We start from the raw sequence: 6,000 nt of genomic DNA on the forward strand, positions 1-6,000 counted from the left end.
ACATTGTGTTAGTCAAGCTATAATAGTTAAATTTTAAAATAACTAATCTCAATCGGCGTTATTTCCATTGATTGTATAAAGTCCAAGGAGAATATCGCACAACCTTTGACGAAAGGTTTATCCAAAGAGATAGTTAGAAATGCATCGAGGGGGATGGGGCTTAAGCTCATAAATTAAACTTGCCATGAAGGATACTCAACCTTGCTGACTGGAGATCCCAAGATCAAGGTTTCGAATGAGACAACTAATTTGTGGTGGGTAAAGGTAAACACTATCAGAGAATTTCATTCTCTGTCCCTTCCCTATGGTGTAGACGTGATAGTGTGACTGCATGTGAAAGATGACTTTTAAGAAGTCTTAATGAGTTATATAGTTTCAGTTTAAGATTGAAGTGGGGTGTAGCAGTAACACTCTTTATGGAAACTCACCTATATGAATGAGGAAGTGGGGCCGCTTCCTATGAGAATATGAGCTTTGATTATCTAGAGCATTCTGAGAAACAGGATATGTCCAGGGCCAAATTGGACAAAACGGCACGAGCTTGGCAGCAACCTCGGAGATATCATCTGTGGTTGTTATCGCGAATTACATCAAACGGTAGCAGTTTAAGACATAGTTCACTGTCTCTAGCAAGTAATTCTGGTAATATCTCACTAAGCAAAGGTTCAAGACCTCATGGACACCTCTGCCTAAAATGGTATTTCCTACGTTTTTTATGTGATTTTCATTTTGATGGTTTTGGTATTACTGGAACTTAGGACCTAAGGGTCACTAAGGGTTCACTAGTTCATGCCTTTTCACTTCGGTGAAAGGAACCTTTAGTCTCACTTGTGAGGAACTAAAGATGAAAGCTCTCTATATTATATGATTTTTGCAATCCATAGTATGACCTTGGGGTTAACACACTGTTGTGTAAGGGAGATGACGTTGGAATGGCTAGTATGACTTCAACATGCACGATCTGTCTGTTTATCCAGTCAGTTCGGGTCATGAGATTGGGTTGTTAATTTACCAAGATCTATCTGTGTTTTTCGTGTTTTATTGAGTTTTCATTCATGTGGGGGATTGTTGGAAAACGATTAATAAAATACGAATTTTAAAGTTTTAATAAAAAATTATAATTTATTGTTGTTGTGAATGAAAACCTTATTAGTCCCACTCTGTGGAGTTTCCACTTTTTAGTTGTTTTAAGAGACTATATAAGCTTTTAGTCCCACATCGGGGAGTTCATCTTTTTAGGTTGTATTATTCCATTATTAAACAAATTCACTACTTTTGTAAAAATCTAAGGGAAAGGGGTTGCTCTATATTTTAGAGGGACCCCAAAGAAAAATATTTTATATTATTTTCTTATGCATTCGCGATTTTCCTTAAAGGGTTTTTCGGAGTTGTCAAGCTCAAGTTGAGCATCTACTACATATGCTAGTAGTAGGTGTAGTAGGGTGTTTTATCCTGGAGATATCCGTTCTGTGAGGGCTTTAGCATCACTCTTGAGTGTAGCCGGACTCTAATGTCTTAAGGGCAACGTGTTGAACACGTGACTCACTCTGTTTTTCCAAAGTTTTGCTTTGTTGCTGTTGCGGAGATTTGGGGAGCTCGTCTGTTTCATCAAATCAATCACTTCCACTATAAAGGAGCTAAGTATTAATAACTTTTGCTTATTTGAATTTTTCCTTGTTTTTGATTATTGCACCCAACAATCTTAAGACATTAGAATTTGTAATAATCATGGATGTTAATTGTGAAGTGAAAAACAAAAAACGAATTTTTGGTCAGTTGTAGAGTTTCGAATTTATCTCTTAACATAGAAGGAATTTCGATGAACCCTTTTGACCTAATGTAGTAGCCATCTTGGTAGTTACCCACATAAAATTTTTGAATTTTTGGAGTTGTAAAAGTATTTTTCTGATATTTTACAAAACAGAGAAACGTTACTGAAAAATTCTGACGAGCAGAAATTTGTTGTTAACTAAAGTAGTTTTTATGGGGTAACACAATTTATTGTTTTCTTTTGGAAAGGGACATGGATACCAGGAGAATGTGGATAAACACAACTCTTCCAAAGCTGACAAACGCGAGAACATCAAACAATTATAAGCGTAGTCTTCAGAAGAAAGGTATGTTTCGTAAAACTGAATCCAGCATTACTTTAATTAAGGGTGATTGTTATGTTTGTAAAATTCCTGACCACGCGGCAGTAAATTGTAGACAACATAAAAGCATCTCCAATTGTGACGTCAAACAATTGGAGATGCTTCTTCTGTTTCTCTCACTCCCTACCAAGAAAAGGCTGTGGTTGTGGAAAAACAGCTAGACAGATTTGCGCTGCGACCCATTATGCTGAGCACCAATATACATATAAATTGCAGAAGTAAATTCTTTTCCCATCAGTTTTTAGGAGAGGACAGTAATATTTACTTCTAAGCATGAGAGCCAGTAGAACTCTATACTCCATTAGAACTAAAAATAGGAGATAACCGTCACAGCTACTGCTTGTGTTACCTAAATGTCAACGTATTATTGCACCAAAACAAGGTCAGCAGTCAGAAGTTGGCTTTAGCACAAATTTAGGACTTCTTACATATCAGATAAACTGACAAGCCACGGCAATTTTAGACACGAGGCAAACATCTGGAGTATTTACAAAAGATGACTTTATGCAGAATTATGCTGCGTTGAATTTCCAAAACTAGACTGGCATAATATAACTTGCAATAACAACTAATAAGGAAGAGTGATGTTTATGTGATTCTTAGACCAGAACTGATTTTTGAACAACAGAGTCCCCCAGAAAGAAAGAGGAAATACAACCAAAAGAGTTCAATAGGGTGCCTCTTTGACCAACTTGGTCCCAAAATATCAGTAAGGAAACTAATCAATTACAAACAATACTCCTTACAACTTATGGTTAGTCGAGCGAGGAGTACCTTAACAGCTCTTGTCCTTGCCCGTTTCCTTCATGAAACAGTTATTTCGGGTTTCTCAATGTTGAAAAAAGACACCAAACTCCGCTTGAAAGTGGCAAAGTCCAACATCCCGCCTATAACATTTCAGAGGAAACCAACTTAGTCAGCATCAAAAATCTAAAAACTGCAATACTAGCATTTGAAAAAAATAGATTAGGAATGCTTATTGCCAACTCTTATAAACTTTCTGAAGCCTTACCACAGACGCAGAAGCATCAAGTTCACTGATAGGTGTTGAAGGAATTTTTTTTGCAGGCTCTACGAATTTGCACTATCAAAAACCAGGATTGCATATGGAAGTGTGGTTTTGAGCTTCAATTTATCAGTTTCCATGTTTTTGAAGCTCACTGACTCTTCAATGATCATATCATGGGATTCATCGGGCTTCAAAACAGATTCGTCACCGGTTCACCGGACTTCAAAACATTTTATGAAGATATTAATTATTCAAACATATTTTGTAGGGTTCGACAGAGATGGAACATGATTCTACTCAGTGATCTTTACTGTAAGAACAGTATATCTCTTACTGTATCAACTAATTATCTGTCTAATCAATGATCACTACTGCAAGATCAGAATAAAGCAAGATCCTACAAATGCTGCAATCTTTTCATGAAATATTCTTATTAATTTCGTCACAATTTATGCTAGAATTGTAGCTGTAAGATAACCAAAATACAATCTTTGTACAAGGAACAAGTTTTGAAGCCTCATTAAGAACACTTGTGGCTTTCGTACGCAGTTATGAATTCCATACAACAGTCGAATTGATGAGCCACAAAAATTTTAGAATTGAAGCCAATATCTACAGCATTCTGAAAAGGTCATGGTCTGTGGGGAAGACAAAGTTGGAACTAAGAGAAAGAACCATGTGGCATTGAATTTCCAGAACTAGACTGATCTAAGTTCAAGCCATCAGTAGTCACATTGACCAAAAACCATCAGTAGTCATATTGACCAAAAATAAAGTTACAATAGCAGTCTACAAGGTAGCTTGCTAACTGATCGTTCTCATGGAGACGCAAAAGTAGCAGTATTTGAAGACAAAACAATTAACTTAGTTGTGAACAACAGAATGGAATCATAAATTATATTAGTTATCACAGAGAAATTAATAGGGAAGTTTCCTATTCAAACTACCACTTTCTGCAAAATGACACTAGTAACTACAAAACTAACAGAAGCAGTATCATAACAGTAGACGAAAATATGTAAAAGTATATATGTGGATCCCTAAAATTATCTATCACGCAGTGTTAAGAAGTAAGTATTCCCTACTACTGCAAAAACACCCATTTCCTGGATTTTGCCTGCATATACTTATTCAACTCCATGTGTACATGAAATAAGTCACTAACATATACATCACAGTCTACCATCGAAATAATGTCTAATCACCAACAAAATGCAGAATTAACAAAGAAATATACCCAAAAATAAAGAACACGGCTATTGGGTCGACTATGTTAGGTTCACACACAAAGGTTAATAGTAATCCAATTTCTTCAAGATGAAACTCAATGTCTGTAGAATGGTATAAATAGTACTTCTAGAAACTCAACGAAGATTACCAGTTTATATATTTTCAGGGCTCACCATCCTCCTGGAGCTGCTCGAAAGAATAATCACGGCTTCCGGTCTCTTCAATTTCAACTGGCTCCATAGTTGTTGTATCTTCTTCTCCTAATTCTTTCAGCGAAACTAAGGTGCTCTTGTGAAGGGATACTTCAAGAAGCCAACCATAAACTTCACAAGCCTTTTCGAGGTTGAAGTTTTTGGGTCATAAATGCTGATATAGTTATATCCGTAAGCTAAAACTCGATCACTCTTCGTAACAGCAGACAATTTGCTTATGTCAATCCTAAACTCTTTACTCCAAACCAATGACTGATGTTCCTCTCCCTCTTTCATGTCCTGATTGAGATTCTTGTTTTTCAGTAGCCATATGTCATTAACTCTGTCTCCTTCGACCCATAGATAAATAGCAAAATACAAACAACCATCCAAAACCCCTATCCTAGCGTCACACCAATCACTGTTTGGTGGCAAAGGAGGTGGTGAAATATGTTCACAAAACTGTTCCTCAGCCAAATCAAAGGGGATGATCATTTCCAATTTATCGTCCAGCCAATAAAGAGCTTCATTAGCAAAGATACCTTGTGCCCATTCATAGTTGGATTCAAAATTGAAGTTTCCAAGCTTTCTCCAACCATTTCCACTGCCTAGATTATACACATAGACTTCTATATGGGTCTTCAACACATATATTCCTACAACTTTGTACTGATTTGCTGAAAAAACATAACCAAATCCAATAGAATATGTGTTGATTTTGGGAAGCATAGCATTTTCTCTGGTGACAGGGTTACAAATCCAAATAGATGGGTAGTAAAGGTCAAGTAGACAGATCAACCCATTACAGGAACCAAGAAAGTAAAATTGCTTAAACGGAGGGGTGAAATTAATCCTTCTAATCCTCTGAATTGGTTTAGTTAATTCATCATGATTCTCATTGTATTCAATATACCAAAAAATTCTCTTCAGATACGTCAAAGCAAGAAAACCCAACTTACCGGAATCAGCAGCAGAACCGGAAGGATGATTGAGATATTGGGAGTGCTTCTTGGAGAATGATGGGTGACGAGAAATAAGATTTCTCCAATTTAAGCATATAACTTGCAGTTAAGGACTGAATCAACAGATAAGCGAGCTAAAACGTCTAATGTAATCTCCAAAGGGATAATCTTAAAATAATCCATGAACCCTGAAATGAAAGAAAGATGTAGAAATTAACATTTAGTCCCAAAGTTGTTGGGCTTTAGACATTCTAGTCCTGTCCTTTCAGGCCTATTATTAGGAGGTCCAAATTTAGCAAATCCTGAACGAGTCAGTCCAAATCCTAACGGTTCAGTACAAATCTAATTTTGATGACGATTAAAATAACCCTCCTATCAAACCCATTCTAATATTCTTCCCAGATATGTTTTTTCTACTTTTCATCCATCGTGCAAACCTCGTCTTTTTTCCTCTT

The sequence above is a fragment of the Papaver somniferum genome, unplaced genomic scaffold, assembly GCF_003573695.1.
Source record: "Papaver somniferum cultivar HN1 unplaced genomic scaffold, ASM357369v1 unplaced-scaffold_24, whole genome shotgun sequence".
Taxonomy (NCBI): domain Eukaryota; kingdom Viridiplantae; phylum Streptophyta; class Magnoliopsida; order Ranunculales; family Papaveraceae; genus Papaver; species Papaver somniferum.